General features: G+C 43.4%; 1 long non-coding RNA gene across 1 annotated transcript; it reads right to left on the reverse strand.

Moving 5' to 3' along the window:
* Positions 1–8,446: 8,446 nt before the first annotated feature.
* LOC138736023 (uncharacterized) lies at positions 8,447–15,670 on the reverse strand. Its single transcript, XR_011340056.1, has 2 exons — positions 15,416–15,670; positions 8,447–8,800 (listed from the first exon to the last, which is right to left on the reverse strand). It is a non-coding gene; the product is annotated as an uncharacterized lncRNA (long non-coding RNA).
* Between the last annotated feature and the right edge of the window lie 8,347 nt (positions 15,671–24,017).

Raw genomic sequence — 24,017 nt, forward strand, 5'->3', positions numbered from 1 at the left:
CGGTGGCCTTTTTCTCGCGAACCCTCCAGGGGTCGGAAGTAAGACACTCAGCAGTAGAGAAGGAGGCCCTAGCCATTGTGGAAACAGTAAGGCACTGGTGACATTATCTGGCGTGCAAACACTTCACCCTCATCATGGACCAACGGTCTGTGGTTTTTATGTTCGATAACCAGAACAGGGGGAGAATTAAGAACGACAAAATCCTGCACTGGCGGATAGAATTGTCTACATTTAACTATAACATTCTATACCGCCCCGGGAGACTCAATGAGCCCCCAGACGTGCTGTCTAGAGGCACTTGTCCCATCCTTAACCACACGTCCTAGTTGCAGAGCTTGCACAATGAACTGGGCCACCCAGGGGTCGCTAGACTGTTTCACTTCATTAAAACCCAAAACTTCCCATTTTCGGTAGAGGAAGAGAGGTCAGTGAACAAGAGTTGCCCCATCTGTGCGGAATGCAAACTGCAATTTTACCGACCAGACAAAGCCACCCTATCAAAAGCTACCAAACCTTTTGAGTGCCTCAGCCTCGATTTTAAAGGCCCGCTCCCGTCCAATAATAGAAATGTCTATTTCCCAAACGTAATAGATGAATATTCCCATTTCCCCTTTCCAATCCCGTGTTCTGATGTAGCAGTAGCCACTGTTATAAAATGCCTCCAACCCATCTTCAGCATATTTGGGTACCTGAACTACATACACACAGACAGGGGAGCTGCATTCATGAGCGCAGAAGTACAGCAGTACCTGCATGAGAGAGGGATTGCTACTAGCCGCACTACAAGTTACAATCCCAGGGGGAATGGACAAGTCGAAAGGGAAAATGCCACTATCTGGAAAATGTCCTCTTGACCTTAAAAGCAAAAGACCTGCCTGTTACTAGATGGCAAAAAGTGTTCCCAGAAGCCCTACACTCTATACGTTCTTTGTTGTGTACTGCCACTAACATGACCCCACATGACCGTATCTTTTCTTTCACAAGGAAAGCCACGACGGGCACAGAGCTGCCTAAATGATGACACTGGGACCTGTTCTCCTCCGGAAGCACTGCAAACCCCACAAAGCTGGTGGATCAAGTGGAGTTAAGGCATGCGAACCCTCAGTACGCCTTCGTCACATTCCCAGATGGAAGAGAAGACTCAGTGGCCACCAGGGATCTCACACCAGCCAGATGTGTGAACAACGCGGAGGAAACTCAGATGTCTACGGATCAACAAGGAGCGCAGCGGCAGTCACTAGAACAGTCATCCATCAACTCATCCCAGAGGACTATACCACCCACCCCGGAAATCAGGACCCTGGGTACTCCTGCCCCACAAAATATCACCACTAGACTTGATGGCAGGACCTAATCCCATACAAGAGGATCCCCAGCCCACACAGCCACATGACCAACCAGTACTTCCCACTCCCACACCTCCACCAAGAAAGGCCGAAAGGCAGACTGCATTCCCCACCCCTATACCACTACCAAGGAGGTCCAGAAGGCAACGGAAGCCACAAAAAACTTTGGACTTATGAACTTACAAACAAGGGAAGGAGGGCGGGAGGAATAACAATTATTTTAAGGGGGAGTGAATGTGGTGATATGTAATGGGTCACCAGGGGTCAGCCGGTGACCTTGTATATAAAGCAGTCCAGAGCTACAGTCTAGCCTTCCAGGTTCGTCTTGCAGAGAGACAAGACCTCTTAGTGTACATATTAGTTTATTAAAGCTGTCTTATACTCGCACTGCTGTTGTGGTTATTGTCAGTACAGACAGTATTGTGTTCAGTTCAGCGAACTGGGGCTGTGTGAGCAGTGAGGGAGGGAAGGGGTGAGACGGCTCCTGCCGGAGACCATCCCAGCCAGAGGCACTGTTCCTTCTTCAGCCTTGCGCCGGTGCGGTGAGAGCAGTGGTGTGGACCGACCTTCCCACCACCCTGGCTGCCGAACCCTCTCTCTCCCCCTGCCACTGCCACCCCTCCGGTTCAACGCATTTGTAACCAAGTGATCAATAATTTTTGTTTTGTTTTCAGATGATTGTGATTGACCGCATCGATCATATTTAAAACAAAAGAGAAAAAAACACTTTAAAAATAAAGCTGCAAAGTGAACGAACTGTGTCGGGTGTGTTAATTGAGGCTAAACAGGGTGATCTTTGTCCAGCCGCGGGGACACCGGCATCTGCCATGTATGACTGGTGCTCCGACTCACATTGCCGTTGCTGCCAGCCGTCACACTCTGCCAGGGAAAGTAATGATCACTGAAATTAGGGGCTGCCGGGTTTGGGAAGAGCTTCCATGAACCCCCTCCTCTCCCAAAATATCACCTAGAAATAGACAGCACAAGCACGGTTATACGAGTGGCACAGCGCGCCGGGTCACCTGGTCAACAATTCACCCATTCAAACTGGGGCTCGAGCTAAGCCATTGGTACCACCACGGGGAGCAAGACTGACCAAGGGAGCCTCACACTGGCGGACTGAGCCATGGACAGGACTGCTCACTGGAGGCCCTCATCCAACCCTGACTCCAGAGCACTTCCGTAGTTGTCGCGTCGGCCGCCAGACGTCAGGAGCCCATCCTGTCCTGGAGGGAACTTGGCTCAGTTCATCTTTTACATCAGATCAGTGTTATCCTCAGTTCCCCGGCCTTTCATATATTTAAGTATTTCTACCTAAAATGTTCCTTCCACCAATCCTGAGCAGACAGAGAATTCCAGAGAGCCACTCCCCTCTGAGAGAAGAAACTTTCACCCACCTCCATTTTAAATGATGGGCTCCTTTATCTGCAATTGCACCCCTAGGTCCTCTGAGAAAACATCTCAGCTAAGAACATTCCAGCACAACACAGGCCCTTCAGTCCGCAATGTTGTTCTGACCTAGGTGAACCTACTCCACAACCATCCTCACATCATATCCCTCCTCATTTCTTACATCCATGTGCATGTCAAAGATTCTTTTGAATGTCCCTATTGTACCAGCCTCCACCACCACCCCACCCACCCCCTCCCGCAATGCATTCCAGACACCCTCTGTGTACCAAACCTTACTTCTCAAATCTCCCCACTCTCACTTTAAACAGATGTACCCTTGTATTTGTTGTTTTCGCCCTGAGAAGGAAGTGTTGACTGTCCACCCTATCCGACCCCCTCATAATCTTATAATCCTCTATTAAGTCCCTCTCATCCTTTGTTGCTCCAAAGAGAAAAGCACTAACTCTTTCAAAATTGCTTCTCTTATCCAGAAAACTTCCTGGTAAATCTCTGCATCCTCTCTAAAGCTTCTACATCCTTCCTGTAATTGAGTGATCAAAGCAGAATGCAATTCCCTTAGTATTCCCAGAGTTATATAGAGCTCCAACATTATCTCACGGCTCTTGTACTCAATCCCTCAACTACTGAAGCCCAGCATACCATGAGCCTTCTCAACTACCCTATCCACTTGAGAGATCTATGGACCTGGACCCCAAGATGCCTCTGTTCCTCCATGCACAAGACTCCTGCCATTGATCACATACATCTGCCTTCAAGTTCGAACTTCCAAAATGCTTTATTTCATACTTATCTGGATTGAACTCCATCTGCCACTTCTGCACCTAACTTTGCATCCTGACCCAATAGATAATCTGGCACATAAATGGAGGACATTCTGGTGTGGAGGGGACCTTATAGAGCACGTCTACAGACTCTACAGAGTACATACAGGACTGGTTGATAAATTAGTTAACAAAGTAAACAACATTACAGGAAAGAAGTGATTACATTGGAGAGGGTAGAGAGTGGGAGACTATTGCCAGGAATGGGGTCTGTTGCTTTGTGGAATGATTGGGTGGGCATTCTTCAGTTGTCCCCAGGAGTTCAGAATTCCTTGGTGTGATCAGAGAGAGATGAAGTGACCAGCACCATTAGGCATTGATCTGCTCCAAATCCTCTCTCACCTAGGCAAAATGAGACCATCCTCAGTTCATGAGCCCACTTCTAGGCTTGTGGAACCAGGATTTTACACAGTACTTGGAGATTTGGCTTTGCCTTGAGGACTTCGGCTGTACTGGCAACCTGCAAACGGTAACAGAAGTCAATAGAGCAGCTCCCTGGAGCAGCTATAGTCACCACACATCAGGCCACCTCTGCACATCCCTGCTTCATCGGACCAGCCTTGGGCTCACCTCCTGCTCACCTCCCAACACTGCCTCACTCCAGTCACTACCTTACTCCAGACTTTCTCCTCCGGATGTTTCACTGCCATACCCAGTCTTTGGATTCTTAGCTTTCTTTGGTATTGGATTGTGTAGTGTGGATTGAAGAGGGTCTTGTGGCCTCTCAATCTGAAATCTAGTTGGAAGTCGCATCTGCCAATCAAGGTCGGACCCTGCCCATCCATTACTGCACACCTGACCAGTGACCCCTTTAATCATCTAGTTATTACCTGAATGGATTCTCCAATTTACTATTCTATAAAGTCTACCACCTGTGGTAGCTCTTTCTCTTCTGTCCTCCGGCCCTGAGATGAATCCTTCTGTGGTCAACGGTGGAGGAGGTGTGCACTACATAGGGACCAGGGCTGTTGTATACTGTTATAGTTGTGGATAGCATCTGAGCCCATCCATATTAGATAAGGAATGACGAGTAGAGTATTGTAGTCCTTGGTTGAGATAAGTCTGTATACACAGTTGTTAGTATTGGTTGTGTTAAGTCCGATGTGACTGGTTGCACTGTGTTGTGTGATTGAGAATGCTTGCGTGTTATCCTTTTTATGATTGTCTTACGTGTTTTCAATAAAAAATATTTTTCCATTCAACCTGCATCCAACCCTGCTATTCTTTGAACCCAGTGAACCTTTTCATTTCCACACAACAGAATGGTTCTCCTCTGGATCGCTGGTTAAAAACAAGAAATAGAGCAGGAGTTGGATATCCGGGCCATCGAGCCTGCTCTGTCATTCAATGGCTGATCTGGCGTGGACTCCATTCTATGTGTTCCCCATAACTCTTAATACCTCTTCTATTCAAAAATCTATCATGTCTTAAATGCATTTAATGAGGCACCCTCTACTGTTTCCTTGAGCAGAGAATTCCACAAACTCACTCCTCTCTGGATGAAGCAGTTCTTCCTCATCTCTGTCTTAAATCTGCTCCCCTGCATCTTGAGGTTGTCCCCCCTAGTTCTCATCTCACCTGTCAGCAGAAGAGGTTTTCTTCCTCCCCCAGTCTGAATCTCAACTGGGGTACACTTCCAGCTCCAACTGATCACTTCGGTGAAGCTCAGAAACTGCAGATACTGGAATCTTGGAACTCCAACAATCCTATTCCTCCTTGGCAGCTTTAACCCCAACAGTAAGAACATTGATTTTTTTTTACAATTCAGATAGCTCCAGCACGATGAATCTACCTACTCCTGCTTTAATTCCTCTGAGGTTCTGTCCGGGAGCCATCACTTGGATGCAATCACAAGGAAGGCTCGCCAGTGGCTATACTTTGTGAGGTGTCTGAGGAGGTTTGGTATGTCACCAAAGACTCTTGTAACCTTCCACAGGTGTACTGTGGAGAGTATTCTGTCCAACTCTCAAGAACAGAATAAACTGCAGATGGTTGTTAACTCGGCCTGCGACATCACAGGCACCAGACCTCACTCCATCGAGGACATCTACAAGAGGCGGTGTCTTAAGAAAGCAGCATCTATGCTCAAAGACCCCCAGCACCCAGGCCAAGCCCTCTTCACTCTGCTACCATCAGGAAAAAGGTACAGGAGTCTAAAGACGAGCATTCAATGGCTCAAGGACAGCTTCTTCCCCGCTGCCATCAGATTCCTGAATAATCCATAATTTTATTAACCAATGACACTGTCTTATTTCTCGTGCACTATTATTTTTCTTAAAATGTAATAATATGGTAGAAAATGAATGTACAAGTATTACGCTGCCACAAAACACCAAATTTCATGACGTTTTTTTTTTAATTTTTTATTTTTCACACTATGAACCACACTGACCAAAATACATACAGATATTTTTCTCTTGAATATATACAGTGTCCGTTTTGAGTTTTGTGTGCCCGATGCAGATGTGGGGGGGCTGGTAGTCATGGTGGGGAGCTGGCTGATGGAGGACCTCAGTTTTCTTCAGGCTGACTTCCAGGCCAAACATTTTGGCAGTTTCCGCAAAGCAGGACGTCAAGCGCTGAAGAGCTGGCTCTGAATGGGCAACTAAAGCGGCATCATCTGCAAAGAGTAGTTCACGGACAAGTTTCTCTTGTGTCTTGGTGTGAGCTTGCAGGCGCCTCAGATTGAAGAGACTGCCATCCGTGCGGTACCGGATGTAAACAGCGTCTTCATTGTTGGGGTCTTTCATGGCTTGGTTCAGCATCATGCTGAAGAAGATTGAAAAGAGGGTTGGTGCGAGAACACAGCCTTGCTTCACGCCATTGTTAATGGAGAAGGGTTCAGAGAGCTCATTGCTGTATCTGACCCGACCTTGTTGGTTTTCGTGCAGTTGGATAATCATGTTGAGGAACTTTGGGGGACATCCGATGCGCTCTAGTATTTGCCAAAGCCCTTTCCTGCTCACGGTGTCGAAGGCTTTGGTGAGGTCAACAAAGGTGATGTAGAGTCCTTTGTTTTACCTATCTCGGCTGCACCATTTCATCAGATGCAAGGATCGACAATGAGATAGACAACAGACTCGCCAAGGCAAATAGCGCCTTTGGAAGACTACACAAAAGAGTCTGGAAAAACAACCAACTGAAAAACCTCACAAAGATAAGCGTATACAGAGCCGTTGTCATACCCACACTCCTGTTCGGCTCCGAATCATGGGTCCTCTACCGGCACCACCTACGGCTCCTAGAACGCTTCCACCAGCGTTGTCTCCGCTCCATCCTCAACATCCATTGGAGCGCTCACACCCCTAACGTCGAGGTACTCGAGATGGCAGAGGTCGACAGCACCGAGTCCACGCTGCTGAAGATCCAGCTGCGCTGGATGGGTCACGTCTCCAGAATGGAGGACCATCGCCTTCCCAAGATCGTATTATATGGCGAGCTCTCCACTGGCCACCGTGACAGAGGTGCACCAAAGAAAAGGTACAAGGACTGCCTAAAGAAATCTCTTGGTGCCTGCCACATTGACCACCGCCAGTGGGCTGATAACGCCTCAAACCGTGCATCTTGGCGCCTCACAGTTTGGCGGGCAGCAGCCTCCTTTGAAGAAGACCGCAGAGCCCACCTCACTGACAAAAGGCAAAGGAGGAAAAACCCAACACCCAACCCCAACCAACCAATTTTCCCTTGCAACCGCTGCAATCGTGTCTGCCTGTCCCGCATCGGACTGGTCAGCCACAAACGAGCCTGCAGCTGACGTGGACTTTTTTACCCCCTCCATAAATCTTCGTCCGCGAAGCCAAGCCAAAGAAAAAAAAAATATACAGTGTCATTTTCTCCCCTTTTCCCCCCTCCCTTCCCTCCCTCCCTCACCCCCTTCCCATTTATTCAAAGTTCAATCAAAATGATACATTAAACCCTTTAAACAATGTCGTCACTTAATAAAAATAAACAAGAAATTTGTGTCTTTTACTTTTACATACTGGGTTGGTTCATTTCGTTGTCTTCTTCTGTCATTTTAGGTGGTGGAGGTCCATGGTAGGATTTCTCTATTGTGTTTCATGTATGGTTCCCATATTTGTTCGAATATTGTGATGTTATTTCTTAAATTATATTATTTTTTTCTAATGGAATACATTTATTTATTTCTATGTACCATTGTTGTATTCTCAAGTTGTCTTCTAATTTCCAGGTTGACATAATACATTTTTTTCCTACAGCTAGGACTATCATAATAAATCTTTTTTGTGCTCCATCTAAATCGAGTCCAAATTCTTTACTTCTTATAATACTTAGAAGGAAGATCTCTGGGTTTTTTGGTATATTGCGGAAGATCTCTGGCTTTTTGGTATGTCGCGGAAGATCTCTGGCTTTTTGGTATGTCGCGGAAGATCTCTGGGTTTTTTGGTATGTCGCGGAAGATCTCTGGGTTTTTTGGTATGTCGCGGAAGATCTCTAGTTTTTTTGGTATGTCGCGGAAGATCTCTGGTTTTTTTGGTATGTCGCGGAAGATCTCTGGGTTTTTTGGTATGTCACTAAAGATCTCTGGGCTTCTTGGTATGTCGCGGAAGATCTCTGGGCTTTTTGGTATGTCGCGGAAGATCTCTGGGCTTTTTGGTATATTGCATGACTTGTTCATGACAATAAATTCTGATTCTGAACTTTTCGCTCTAGTTCTCCCCCTCCCCTAGTGGTCTCTCCCTCCACTTCTCCCACCTGTCAAAGTTCAAATTTATTATCAGAGTACATACATGACATTACATACAACCTTGAGATTCTTTTTTCTGCTAGCTAGGCAGAATTTCTATGTACAAAAACAGGGAAATGTAACCAAACTGTGCAATGCAGAAAAAAATATTCAGTAATAAATAATTTGCAAAGAATCTTTAATTGTGTCTCTGACTGAATTTTTTGCTGAGGAATGTGATAGTGGAGGAGTAGCAATAGTTCCTGAACCTGGTGGTGAGAGTCTTGTGGCATCTATACCGCTTTCCTTGATGATTGCTGCAGCTCTCCAACTGCAGCATTCCATGTAGATTTTTTTTGAGGGTGGAGAGAGTTTTGCCTGTGATGTACTGGGCTGTATCCACTACCATTTGCAGGGCTTTTTGCACTGAGGTTTTTGGTTCCCCCACACCTGGCTGTGATGCAGCCGGTCAGCACACTTTCCATCTGTAGAATTTTCCCAAGGTTTCCGATGTCATGCCGAAACTCTGCAAATTCCTGAGGAAGTAGAGATGCTGACATTAGTATGTTGGGTCCAGGAAAGGTCCTTTGAATAGTGACTCTCCACCTCTAATTTTCCAATGATCTCTGGACTTTGGGATCGTACTCCCCTGGTTTTCCGTTCCTAAAATCTACGGAGAGCTGGGGACTAAGTATACAGCCCTGTGGTACTATGGTATTGATGGAAATTGTGGAGATGTTCTTGCCAATCTGCACTCATTCAGGTCTGGAGGTCCAATAGCTCATTAGCCTTTCTCCAGTTTCTCCTGCCCTGCCCCGTCCCCCCTTGATATCACCTCTTCCTCTCAATAAATGGTGCCAACTCAAAACACAGACTGACTATTTCTCCTCACCTGACTTATTGAGTCTCTCCAGCTTCTTTTTGCTCACTCTAGACTCTATATCTGAGAGGAACCAATTAACATCAATGAATGATCTAACAGGCATCCTGCAATTACAAGTGACACCCCTACAGCGAGGAAGATATTCCCTGGATACACTACTCCAGAAAAGTAGAGAGTGGCTTCGGAAATGCCAACTAGTTAAACTCTGCCCAGTGTTATTCTTAACTGAAGCAAGTTTCTCCTTTACTTACTTAATTTTATTTAAAATTAGTCACAAAATTCTCCAAATCTATTATTTTGCTCTTCAACCATCTGATCCTCGGGACTGGATTCAACCCTCTAACTTACTCTCCATATCAGAGATCCTGTATCCAAACATGCATGAAACTCATGATTGCATTCTGAATGTAACTCAAGCCTGGCACATCAGTTAGATTCCAGTGTATATAAAACCTCAAAAATGAAGACACTCAAAAGGTCATGCAGCATCCGCAGAAAGTAAAAGCCAATTGATATTTTAGGCCTGGGTCCTCTCAGACCCAAAACGTTGGATTGCCTTTTACTTCCGATGTGACCTGCTGAATTTCTCCAGAACATTTGTGCCTTGCATTTTACCCCAGCATGTGCAGATTTTCTTGTTAATTTCAAAATGAGGATGTACATACTTGTCTTGATGCTATAGGGTCTATGGTGAGATCTATGCCTGCTCTCCCAGGTTTCCACAGATATGGAAGGGTTACAGTTACAGCCATAGAGCTTGCATTATCTTGCAGCAGAGCCTGGCACTGATTGTGTGAAGGTAACAGCATGTCTGGTCTGATTCATTACCATGAGACTGCTGTGTTGTGGGAGTTGGATGTGCGAGACTAGCAATATGCTCAGAGAGCTGTTGTTTCAGTGCGAACACCAATGACTCTTGTAGGGAAGAGAGGTGGGTACATGCTGCTGCACCATTCATCCCCAATCCTATCCCACAACCTCCTGTGACTCTTGGCATATTGAGCCACCTGTTTGCATCACAGTCTCCAAGGAGATCATTCTCACATACCATGACAACTCAACGTTCAGAAGAGCCAGTGGACAACCCTTAAATGTTTTTTTTTAAACTTAAATTACCTAAAATATATTTGTATTTTTAATGAAACATTATTGTACTATTAGTATTATGAACTTGGGGAACTGGACAAATCTAGGTAAGGAGAACAGAGAATAGGAGGGGCATGCATAAGGACACAGTCTTTTTCCCAGGGCAGGAAATTCCATAATTAGAGGTCATAGGTTTAAGGTGGATGGAGAATGATTCAAAAGAGCCCTGAGGGGAAACATTTTCACTCAGAGGGTGCTGAGAATGTGGACCAAGTCACGCATTTAAAAAGAATTCGGACAGATGCATGGATAGGGAAGGTGTTGAAAAATATGGGCCAAATGGGATGAGCTCAGGGAGGCAACTAGGTCAATGTAGATTAGTTGGGCCAGAGGGCTGCATCACTGCATCATTAAGGAGGACAATACAGAGGATCATCAAAATGGCCAAGGAGATCACTAGGATCTCCCTTTCCTCCATTGACAACATTCTCTTCTACTAACTATCCATCCCATTGGATGATGATGGTTCTTTTCGGTTTGTGCAGTTTGATATGGAGGGGCTGTACAGGCTGATCCTGACAGGCCCTGCTTGCCACATACTTAACGGGTGAGGCCTGGAGGGGCAACAGGGGCAGAAGCTCTGTTCTGGCACTTTCTGTGCCTTCCCTCTGTTGCCTCTTTGAGCTTGTTCTCGGCAGCGTCCATATATTTTCTGATGGCATCCCTCCACTGCGAGCAATCTTTAGCCAGATCCTCCCATGTTGATGGGGTAATGTCAGCTTTCTTGAGGCTCCTGTGCAGAACATCCTTGTATTGTAGTCACTGGCCTCCTTGATTACAGGTACCACTGGACAGTTGGGCGTACAAGTTGCCCTTGGACAGTCTTCTGTCAGGCATTCTGACAACATGTCCTGCCCAGCGCAGTTGGGCCAACATCACCAAGGTTGAAGCTGCTGGCATTTTGGCTCGGGAAAGGACCTTGATATCGGAGACCTTGTCTTGCCAAGTGATCTTCATCAGAGAACATAGGTGACGCTGCTGCAGTTGGTAACTCTGATATGGGCACCACGTCTCACATCCATACAGCAAAGCTGATATGATAATGCTTCTGTACACCTTGTACTTGGTGACCAACCTGATGTTCCATGACCAAACTGATCTTTCAGGTGACCAAAGGCAAAGCAGGCCTTGCTGGTTCTTGACTCAATGTCTACATATGGAGAAGCTGAGGATGTTATTGAGCTGCCCAGGTAGCAAAACTTGTTGGCAGCATTGAGACGTGTCATCAATGAGGACAGCTGGCTCTTCGTAGCTTGAGCCAGGAGTCAGTTGGTACAAAACGTACGTCTTTTTCAGGGTGATTGTCAATCTGTAGCTCTTGGCAGCACTGGCAAAGTGACTGGTGATCTCCGGTAAGTCTTCGAGAGAGTGGGCAACCAGTGCACAGTCATCAGCAAACTGTAGCTCATGCGTCACAAAGTCCTTGATTTTTGTTTTTGCTCTCAGTCTTATGAGGTTGAGGAGCCCGCCATCAACCCTCATTTGTAGGAAGACCCCTAACTTCAGCTCTAATGTGGCAGTGAAGAATAGTTCAAACAGAGTAGAAGCCAAAACACAACTCACCACACCTACCTTCCATTCCTTTGTGGAACTGACAGATGATGTTGGTTAGGTGTGGAGGGCAACCAGATTTTGGTAAGAGCTTGCATAGTCCATCTCTCCTAACAGTGTCAAATGCTTTAATTAGATCAACAAATGTGACAAAGAGACTTCTCTGCTGCTCAACACATTTCTCTTGGAGCTGCCTCAGTGAGAAGATAATATCCACTGTACTACGGCCTGTTCGAAACCACACTGGCTTTCTGGAAGGATGTTGTTATTGATGTTGGTCACCAAACGTCTAAGGATGATCTCTGCGAGGCATTTTCCCACAACTAACAGAAGAGAGATGCCACGATAATTGCACAGTCAGATTATCATAAACTTGAATTTGAACTATGGGTAACTCTATAACTGGAGTGAAATTAAAGGAGGGAATTCTAGTCTGGAAGTAAGAAGACAGCTAGGTAACTTGAGAGAGATATTTAACATGGGTGAAGTGAAGAGGTTGTCCACACAGGAACATGCTATTTACAATTGTTAAGGACTATCTACGAAGAGCCACATGTTAAGTATCAAGTGCAGTGTATGAGATCAGATGACAGAACAGTTTCTTTAACTCAGCCTCTCAAGAAGCTGTGAAACAGACTAGAATAGATACAAGAACAATGTCAACATTTAAAAATAGATGAAAAAAGTGTTTAAGTAAAAGGAGGACTGGGATGTAGTGCAATGATTCTGCTTTGGAAGAATATTCTTCTGACATCAAGGTTAAGACTACGATTTAGAAAATTGAAATTTTCACACTCTTGTGAAAAAGTGGGTGGAGGTACAAATCCAGTCACTTCAGACCGATGAGTTTGGCCTCAGAAGGTCAAATTCAGTAACAATGACCAGTGATCATTCAGAACTATTTGGATATTTTTCTTTGAATAAGAGGAATGAGGCAAATGCAGTTGATGTACCTATGGATTTCCAAGAGGTTTTAAATTTAATTTCTTTTTAAATTTAAACATTGAGGCACTGCTAAAGGCAAAGCTACTGAAATAAAGTAAATAAAGTAACCAATAACTGCCATTTATTAAAAGCATGCGTTCCTTTTTAGGGGAGCCGACAGGCTCAAGGGAGCGATGTCATAATGCTGCTGTGTGGCCTGGCCGTTCCCCTGACAACGCGTTCCTGCAGCCTGGAACTTCTGCGCGGTGGGGGGGAAGCCCCATGCCCTGCTGTGCTGGCTGTTCGCTACAGCGATTCGGCCCGTTGTGTGTGGGGTTGACCTGGCCCGCTTCACCACCCAAGAATCGCAGTCTCTTTGGATAATGTTTGGGAGTCTGTCTTTGGGCAGCCACCCCCAGCACCAGGGAAAGGCTCTGAGCAGTCCAAGTGAGCTTTCTTGAGGCGGTCAACTGTAAACATGTCATGCCTGCCTCGAATGTCTTGAGTATACAACCCTCTCCTTCTCAGTACCTTGAAAGGACCTTTGTAAGGGCACTGCAGGGTGGTGGTACCAGGTTTACCCTGTCTTACAAAGACAAAGTCCACAGCTTTGAGTTCTTGTGGGATATGGTAAGATGTGGACGTGGGTAGGCAGTGTGGTTCCTCATCCGCGGTAGGATGTCCAGGGCATTCGGTGGTGGTTCTGTTGAGCCGAAATGGACGTCACCTGGGATGGACATTGGTGCGCCGTAGACAATTTCCGCCGATGAGGTGGGGAGGCTCTCTTTAGGTGCTGTGCAGATGCCCAGCAGGACCCATAGGAGTTCATCCATCCAGTTGGGTCCATGTAGCTGTGATTTGAGGGCTGCTTTTAGATGACAGTGAAAGTACTCTACCAGCCCATTGGATTGGGGGTAGTAGGTAGTTATGTGGTGTAGCTGGCTGCTGCCGAATTTGGCCATGGTTACCCAGAGGGAAGAGGAAACTGGGTTCCCCGGTCCGAAGTTATGTGGGAAGGGACACCAAAATGGTAAAGGCTCTCACACAGGTCTATGTATCGGCCAGCATGGGCACCGCCTCTGGCTAATGTGTAAAGTGGTCAATCATGGTGAAAAGGTACCTCATCCCCTGACTGATGGGAAGGGGGGCCATACAATGTCTGCTGTGGGCGGGAAACATTGCACTGGACCTTTAGTGTGCCGATGGACTTTAGCTCACAGGCATTGTACACAGGATTTGCCCAATGTGAAAATTTGCGCTGAAGCCCGTGCCTTACAAATCTGTCTGAAATGAGGCAGACTGTTGACTGGATGGAAGGATGAGAGAGTCCATGCACTTGATTGTCTCCAGGTCATGGGCAGGATTGGCATGGGGTTGCCTGTTGACATATCCCACAGGAGTGTTGGGCCTCCTGGATCTGGCGCGAACTCAATTTGTAGGCTGGTGATGGTGGTGTGGAATGCCTGGGTGTCGGCATCTTCAGCCTGGTCCCTGGCAGGCTGAGCTGTGTCGATGCTACTTGGCCTGGACAGCACATCAGCTACCACATTGGACTTCCCCACTATGTGGCAGATATCTGTTGTACATTCAGAGATATACGAAATGTGCCATTGTTGCCTCGCCAACCAGGGGGTCTGAGACTTTGCCCAGTGCCTGCACCAGTGGCTTGTGGTCTGTGTAGGCTGTGAACACTCTGCCTTCGAGGATGTATCGGAAATGGCATATGGCCAGGTACATTGCCAGCGGTTTGCGATCAAAAACTGTACTTCAACATTAATGACAGGGGTAATTGGATCCAGGTGTGCCAGGAACGTGGCTTTGGAGAGTGCTGTTTTGGTCTCCTCGAATGCCTGGAGTGTTTCCGCAGACCAGCTGGGTTCCTTGTTACCTGCCTTAATGAAGTCGAAGAGAGGCCACATGGTGAATGCTGCTCCTGGGAGGAAGGGATGATAGAAATTCACCATCCCAAGGAATTCCTGCAGGCCTTTGAGGGTTCTGAATGGCCTCGACCTTGTTAGGCAAAGGTGTGGCTCCTTCGCTGGAGATGCAGTGCCCAAGGAAGTCAATGGTGGACAAACCAAACTGGCACTTGGACAGGTTGATGGTTAGCCCAAAAGTCTGCAGCCGGGCATTCAGGAATTTTAAATGTTCTTTGTGGGTCCTGGCGTCTGGGCTGGCAATAAGGATGTCATCCAGGTACACAAAAATCCCCTCCAGGTCTCTTGCCATTATGTCCATGAGGTGCTGGAATGTTTGGGCTGCATTTTTCAGCCCAAATGGCATTCTTAGGAACTTAAAGAGGCCAAACGGGATGATTATGGCCATCTTCCTGATGTCATCCTGTTGCACTTGGACCTGGTGGTAGCCCTTCACTAGATTGACTTTGGAAAAAATCTGGGCACTTTGGAGTTGTGTGGCGAAGTCCTGTTGGAGATGTCGGCAGCAACATGGATCAGCAACTTGGAAAGAAACAGTGCCTCAAACAGGAAACACTTTGTGTGGCCATCTGCAAGGGCCACTAGCTCCTGCATCAGTTCTGAGGGGTTGCGATCACCTAGGCTCTGTGTATTAAGCACCCAAATGGGCCGTTCATTCCGGCTAAGTACAAATGACTCGAGCAAAAACTGTTTAAACATCATGTACTTGCCATCCAAAGGTGGTTTGTTGACAAACAGGGTGACTTTCGCTGCTGTGGTGGGGTCTAGGGCACTGTCCACGTGCCAGAACTTTGTGTCCTCAGCTGTTATTCCTTGCAGGGTGAACTGTGATTCTGCAAGCTGCAGCCAGCTGCGTGACTGGTTTTTGTTCGGTGCCCCACTGTAGCACCGCTAAAGGCAGAGATGCTGAAATGAATACTGACCACACCAAGCAGGTAAGTGAGTAACTGCCTTTTATTCAAACCACGTGCGTTCCTTTTTATGGGAGGCAACAGGCTCATGGGAGTGATGTCATAATGCTGCTGTGAGGCCTGGCCGTTCCACTGGCAACGCGCTCCTGCAGTCTGGAACTTCTGCACGGTGGGGGGAAAGCCCCTGTGCCCTGCCACGCTGGCTGTTCGCTACAGCGATTCGCCCCATCGTGTGCAGGGTTGACCTGGCCGGCTACAATATACAATACAGTAACTGGCCCTTTCAGTCCACTCAGTACAGTTTGAACAGTGGGAGGAAACCGAAGCCCCTGGGGAAAACCCACATAGACATGGGGAGAATGTACAAACTCCTTACAAACAGCACGGGTTTTGAACCCCTGTCCCAATCGCTGGCACTGTAACAGCGTTGCACTAACCTCTATGCTAACCGCATTATGCTAAAGTATCAAAAAGCAAGTTTGTCATCAAGGTTCAAGTCCATGGGACAAAAGACATTGCAGTGACATAGATAGGCAATTGCTCAATTAAAGGGGAGAGAGAGAGAGTTTTTATCCACTGAGGTGGACTGTGAAGTGGGAGTTTCCATGGACGAGTCATTCGAACACTGCTTTCCTTAGCATACAGTCATGAGTGCTTGGACACACCTGTACCAAGCTCTGTCCTGGAGCCTCCATGTTGATGCAATCACAAAGAAGGCTCCCCAGCGGCTATACTTTGTGAGATGTCTGACGAGATTCAGTAAGTCACCAAAAACTCTTGAAATCTTCTACAGGTGTACCGTGGAGAGCATTCTGGCTGGTGGCATCACTAACTGGCATGGAGGCACCAACTCTCACGACAAGAATAAAGTCCAGAGAGTTGTTAATTCAGCCTGCAACATTACAAGCACCAGACTTCACTCCATCGAAGACATCTACATAAGGCAGTGTCTTAAAAAAGCAGCCTCTATCCTGAAAGACCCCCACCACGCCCTTGTCACTTGTTACCATTGGGAAAAGGTACAGGAGCCTAAAGACGAGTACTCAACAGCACAAGGACAGCTTCTTCCCCACTGCCATCAGATTCCTGAATAATCAATGAATTAAAGACACTGCCTTACTTTTCGTGAACTACTTTTTTTTTAACTTTATAGTAATGTCGTAAGATAGTTATAATTATAGTTTGCACTATGGTCCTGCCGTAAAACGCCAAATAACTTGTTCACTATAATAAGTTCTGATTCTGAACTTGGAGGTGGCACAATCTTGGAGGTATGGTGAGGATGCCAGAGATATGACTCAGGTTAGGAGAAGGTGCAGATAAATAACATTTAATTGAAGCAGTGTGGTGTTCCATTTTGAAAAAGTGAGAAGAGGTGATATAAACTAGAGGGTATAACTTTAAGAGGTCCACAATAAGCAATTGGGCGATATATGTGGTGAACTCCTGCAGTGATGCCTTCAGCTGGGATGATTACTGGGCAGATGCCACACTCTTGGGAAAGATGTCAACATATTCAAGGACCTATTCCAGCCCAGTCACACTCTATTCTCCCTCCTTCCTGGTAAAGATGATGGCACTGAACTCTTTGACTTACTGTAACATTTTTATGACATGTGACAATAAACAATTCAACAAAAATTGTGCCTGGAACAGGTTGGCTTGAAATGCAATTAGTTCTGGAGTACGGGTCCTGAGTATAATGGTGGGACATTGTCTGGTCCCCTAGTCCTTGTTGTATCCTGTGCTCTCAACCATCTACATGCTTCAGATCCCAGAAGCAGGCTGTGGTTTGTTTACTTGCAGCATTCTCACCTCAGTCAGAAATGGGAGCAGGATGGAAGCGGTGTTGCTGGAAGTCCTGCCTTCTAGGTGTGGATGGAAGTCAGAAGCGGGAAGGGAGCTATCACTCTATTGGGAGTATCCTCCAAATATTTTTGGGGACAGAGGAGCAGATAAATAGGCAGATTGTAGAAAAGCGTAAAAGTAGCAGGGTTGTTGTTATGGGAGACTTCAACTTCCCTAATATTGACTGGGACCTCCTTGCAAGACGGATGGATGCAGCAGAATTTGTTAGGGGTGTCCAAGAAGAATTCATGACATAGTATGTTGACAAGCTGACGAGAGGAGAGATCATACTGGATCTAGCACCGGGTAATGAACCTGGGTGGGTGATAGGACTCTCGGGGAACTGGGGAGAGTACATTGGGAATAAATGTTCTTGGGTAGCAATGTGGAGAATGATAAGGGACCACTTGCGCAGGGTTCTGGATAGCCTTGTCCCATTGAGACAGCGAAGAGATGGCAGTATAGCAACTTCGATCCAATAAACAGTCGCTTGAAGATTAAGTGAGAACTTATTAGAGATGTGTTTTCATTGAGTCCAGATGCATTTTAATCCTTTTTTTTTAATTTTTTTAATTTTTCACACTATAAACCATATTGACCAAGATACATACAGAGATTTTTTTTCTTAAATATATACAGTGTCGTTTCTCCCCCTTTTTCCCCCTCCCTTCCCTCCCTCCCTCACTCCCTTTCCCATTTATTTGAAGTTCAATCTATAAGATACATTAAACCCGTTAAACAATGTTGTCATTTAATAAAAATAAACAAGAAATTTTACTGAGTCAGTTCTTTTCGTTATCTTCTCCTTCTGTCATTTTAGGTGGTGGAAGTCCATGGTAGGATTTCTCTATTGTATTTCATGTATGGCTCCCATATTTGTTCGAATATTGTAATGTTATTTCTTAAATTATATGTTATTTTTTCAAATGGAATGCATTTATTCATTTCTATGTACCATTGTTGTATTCTCAAGTTATCTTCTAATTTCCAGGTTGACATAATACATTTTTTTGCTACAGCTAGGGCTATCATAACAAATCTTTTTTGTGCACCATCCAAATCAAGTCCAAATTCTTTGTTTTTTATGTTACTTAGGAGGAAGATCTCTGGGTTTTTTTTGGGATATTGCTTTCTGTGATTTTATTTAATATCTGGTTTAGATCTTCCCAAAATTTTTTCACTTTCTCACATGTCCAGATTGCATGAATTGTTGTTCACATTTCCATTTTACAGCGAAAACATCTGTCAGATACTGTTGGGTCCCATTTATTTAACTTTTGAGGTGTGATGTATAGCCTGTGTAACCAATTATATTGTATCATACATAACCTCGTGTTTATTGTATTTCTCATAGTTCTGGAGCATAGCTTCTCCCATGTTTCATTCTTTATCTTTATGTTTAGATCTTGTTCCCATTTTTGTTTACGTTTACCATTTGTTTCCTCGTTCTCCTTTTCTTGCAGTTTGATGTACATGTTTGTTACAAATTTTTTTTATTATCATTGTGTCTGTAATCACATATTCAAAATTGCTTCCTTCCGGTAACCTCAGACTGTTTCCCAATTTGTCCTTCAAGTAGGTTTTCAGTTGGTAGTATGCAAACATTGTATCGTGAGTTATATTATATTTATCCTTCATTTGTTTAAAGGATAATAATTTATTTCCCAAAAAACAATTTTCTATTCTTTTGATCCCTTTTGTCTCCCATTCTCTAAAGGAAAGGTTATCTATTGTAAAAGGGATTAGCTGATTTTGCGTCAATATTAGTTTTGGTAGTTGGTCATTTGTTTTATTCCTTTCTACATGAATCTTCTTCCAAATGTTGAGCAGATGATGCAATACCGGTGAATTCCTACGTTGTACCAATTTTTCATCCCATTTATATATTATATGTTCAGGTATATTCTCCCCTATTTTATCTAGTTCTAATCTGGTCCAATCTGGTTTTTCCCTTGTTTTATAAAAATCTGATAGATATCTTAATTGTGCGGCTCTATAATAATTCTTAAAGTTTGGTAGTTGTAAGCCTTGTTTGTACCATTCTGTTAATTTATCTAGTGCTATCCTCGGTTTCCCCCCTTTCCATAAAAATTTCCTTATTATTTTCTTTAACTCCTTGAAGAATTTCTCTGTTAGGCGTATGGGTAATGACTTGAAATAGGTATTGTATCCTTGGGAAAATGTTCATTTTAATACAGTTTATCCTTCCTATCAGTGTTAGTGGTAAGTCTTTCCAATGCTCTAAGTCGTCTTGTAATTTTTTCATTAATGGATGGTAATTGAGTTTATATAGATGGCTGAGGATTTTATTTAGTTGTATACCTAGGTATCGCATTGCTTGCGTTTGCCATCTAAATGGCATTCTTTCTTAAACTTTGAGAAATCCGCATTATTCATTGGCATTGCTTCACTTTTATTTGCGTTGATCTTGTACCCCGACACTTCTCCATATTCCTTCAATTTCCTATGTAATTCTTTTATTGATATTTCTGGTTCTGTTAAGTATATTATAACGTCATCTGCAAATAGACTGATTTTTATATTCCTTCTCTTTTATTTTTATCCCTTTTATTTTATTTTCTGTTCTTATCAGTTCTGCTAGTGGTTCTATAGCTAATGTGAACAGTGAGGGAGATAGTGGACATCCCTGCTTTGTTGATCTGCTTAAGTTAAATTGTTTTGATATATATCCATTTACTGTCACTTTCGCCAATGGCCCCTAATATAATGCTTTAATCCAATTAATATATTTCTCTGGTAAGCTGAATTTTTGTAGTACTTTGAATAAATAATTCCATTCTACTCTGTCAAAGGCCTTCTCTGCGTCTAAAGCAACCGCTACTGTTGGAGTTTTATTTCCTTCTACTGCATGAATTAAGTTAATAAATTTACAGATATTGTCTGTTGTTCATCTTTTTTTAATAAATCCAGTTTGGTCTAGATTTACTATTTTTGGTACATAGTCGGCTAATCTGTTTGCTAATAGTTTAGCTATTATCTTATAATCTGTGTTAAGTAAAGATATTGGTCTATATGGCGCTGGTGCAAGTGGATCTTTCCCTGTCTTTGGTATTACTGTAATTATTGCTGTTTTGCATGAATTTGGTATGCTTTGTGTTTTATCAATCTGGTTGATTACTTCCAGAAGGGGAGGAATTAATAAGTCTTTAAATGTTTTATAGAATTCTAATGGGAATTCATCCTTTCCTGGTGTTTTATTGTTCGGTAGTTTTTTTATTATCTTCTGTAATTCTTCTATTTCAAATGGTTTTATTAATTTATTTTGCTCCTCTGTTTGTAATTTCGGTAGCTCAATTTTAGTTAGAAATTCATCTATTTTGTCTTCTTTCCCTTCGTTTTCAGTTTTATATAGTTGCTCGTAGAATTCCCTGAAGTTTTCATTGATCTCCGCTGGATTATATGTAATTTGCTTATCCTTTTTCCTTAATGCCAATACCATTCTTTTAGTTTGTTCTGTCTTAAGCTGCCACGCTAGAATTTTGTGCGTTTTTTCTCCTAGCTCATAATATTTCTGTTTTGTCTTCATTATGTTCTTCTCCACCTTATATGTTTGTAGTGTTTCATATTTTATTTTTTTATCTGCCAATTCTCTTCTTTTAGTTGAATCTTCCTTTATTGCTAATTCTTTTTCCATATTTGTTATTTCCCTTTCCAACTGTTCTGTTTCCCGATTGTAGTCCTTCTTCATCTTAGTTACATAACTTATTATTTGTCCTCTGATGAACGCTTTCATTGCGTCCCATAATATAAACTTATCTTTCACTGATTCCGTATTTATTTCAAAGTACATTTTAATTTGTCGTTCAATGAATTCTCTAAAATCCTATCTTTTAAGTAGCATGGAGTTTAATCTCCATCTATACATTCTTGGTGGGATGTCCTCTAGCTCTATTGTCAATAACAGGGGTGAGTGGTCCGATAATAGTCTAGCTTTATATTCCATTTTCCTAACTCTCCCTTGAATATGGGCTGATAACAGGAATAGGTCTATCCTTGAATATGTTTTGTCTACCCGAATAATATGAATTTGAATATTCCTTTTCCTTTGGGTGTTGTTTCCTCCATGTATCCAAAAGTTGCATTTCTTGCATCGATTTAATTATAAATTTGGTTACTTTGTTCTTTCTGTTAGTTTTTTTTCCAGTTTTATCCATGTTTGAGTCCAAATTAAGGTTAAAATCCCCTCCTTAGTATGTTCCCTTGCGTGTCTGCTATCTTCAAAAAGTTATCTTGCATAAATTCGCACATGCGCGGTTGTGTACTTTTGTTTGGCTCCGTGAGCCATTTTTGTAGTCCCGAGTTCGGAGCTTCAACTGACCTCAGGGAGCGGGCTTCTCTCTCCACGGCGGGCCTCCTCGTACAGGTAAGGCCTTCACCTTCTTCCGACGTCTTTCCTTCTTCTTTTCTTTCTGTTGTTTTTGGTTTTTCTTTCTTCGCTGCCATTTTCTCCATACTTTTACTTTCACTTTGTTTTGGTTTTTATGTTTGTGCCTTTGTTTTTTCTCTATCTTTTTTTTACTTTTCTGGAGAGGGCTGGAGTTCCCCTACCGGCCATTACTCCATCACGTGACTCCTCCATTTTAATCCTTTATGTAAACTTGAAATTATCTTCTTTAACATTGACACGAAATATTCATAAATAACATCTGCACTGATGATCCGTGAATACAGAGTAACATTAGTGCTAATGGTTTAACTCAAGTTATGGCCATTTCACTCACCCTTTTCTTCATCAGCGCCATGTTTTCTAATATCCAATCTGAACTCTTGATCTGCGCTCTGCCCCACCGCGCATGCTTCTGCTGGCACGATACCATCTGAATGCACCACGCATGCTCCTGGGCCCACGCGTGCGCATAGCAACAAAGATGTCCTTGGGAAGGAAAACTAACCTGGGACGCCTCCGAAGACCACGCAGGGACGCGACCTAACAAGGTAAGTACATTCTTTTCACATTTTTGGCCCCTAATTATTATAATTAGACATAATGTTTTAAATAATAATTATACAAATTACATATAAATTATATAGCATACAATCTTTATACAGATCTTCTCAGGCCAGAGGTTACCAGCACATAGCCTTGAACAAGAATGATCTTTACCGCCACTCTGGATCAGTAAAGTCTGTAACCTGTCTAGTGTGCAAACCACAAAATAAAGTCAGTTTGTACTTATCAAAGTTCCTCTGTCTCCAGAATCTTTGAGTTAAAACATCGATTAGTAAACGTCAAATCTTCCCCTTACAAAGGAGACCTAGCTTTCCCTTTGAGTTTAACATGAGGCATCTCTTCAGCACTCTGCTTTTCATAGGAAGAATTTAAGCTCTTAAACACTGCATTTTGAAAATTTATTTGCTTCTCTTGATTTCAATAAATGAGTCTCTTTAACTTTCCCTGCGACAAATTTGCTCATCCTTTTCTTTCTTTTCCGCAGTTGGTTAGAAATAAGACAAGATTCAAACATGATTTCTTCATCTTGTTTGTCACATTATTGAAATGCAATTTCTCTTTTTTTCTCCCTTGTTAGTAACTGATCCTTCAAGTTACAATCTTGTTTGCTTTCTGTAGTCAACTGTTTTCTGTTATTAACCAATGATTTGTTCTCTTTCAAAAGATGAATTTCTTTCTCAAGCCTTTTACATTTCTTTTGCTTTCTGATCTTGCCAATTTTATTTACAATTAAATTTTTATTCTTGTCAACTCTCTCTGAACCTTTCCCTCAGTCACTTTTGAAACTGGAGAATCATTGGATTCATTCTCTTCCTTTTGAAATCATCTTTCCTTTTGCTGTTTCCATGATTATCTCATTATTTCCAAGCCCTTTTTAACATTTTGTTCTCTGAATGCAATTTTGTCAAACTGTCAGTTACATGATCCTTTATTCCATCTGTGCAATTTTCAGAGTTCACCAGTTTTGTGGCATGTTGTGAGATTTCTTCTCAACTTTGTCTGCTGTAACCTCGGAGCTACAAAACTATTTTCAAATTTGTTCTCAGTTTTAGTCCTGCCTCTGATTCAATTACACAGGAATAATCACCAGCAGTATTTGCAACATCTTCATTTTCATCCATTTCTGATGAAAATAATTTGTTTGATTTATTTTCACCTTGATCTGTTTTCTTTTCTTCAGAATTTACAGTCTTTTGCTGTTCCCATAACTCCAACTTTCACAACTGAAATCCTGTTGACACTTGTCTTTAACGGATGCTGAGCAATATAATTATTTCCTTCTAAAGGCCATCCAAACCTAGGTTTAACATCCTAAGGTCCATCTTCCCTACTTCGTATTACTTCTAATGGTTCCAAAGCCTTTGGTTGAACCAATCTCTACCTCAGAATTAACTTCAGGTATATAAATGTTCATCAGATAAGAAAACTGATGGACATCGTTATTGTGTGGAATATTTCCTTTATGCACAGATTCTTCTGAGTGAATAAAATTGGAAGATCACAGAAATCGATGTCACGCAATCCATCAACCTCTAAGCCTGAAACAAAGCTGGTTCAACGACCTTTCCTTGTCCTATGGTT

The sequence above is a fragment of the Narcine bancroftii genome, chromosome 6 (assembly GCF_036971445.1).
Source record: "Narcine bancroftii isolate sNarBan1 chromosome 6, sNarBan1.hap1, whole genome shotgun sequence".
Taxonomy (NCBI): domain Eukaryota; kingdom Metazoa; phylum Chordata; class Chondrichthyes; order Torpediniformes; family Narcinidae; genus Narcine; species Narcine bancroftii.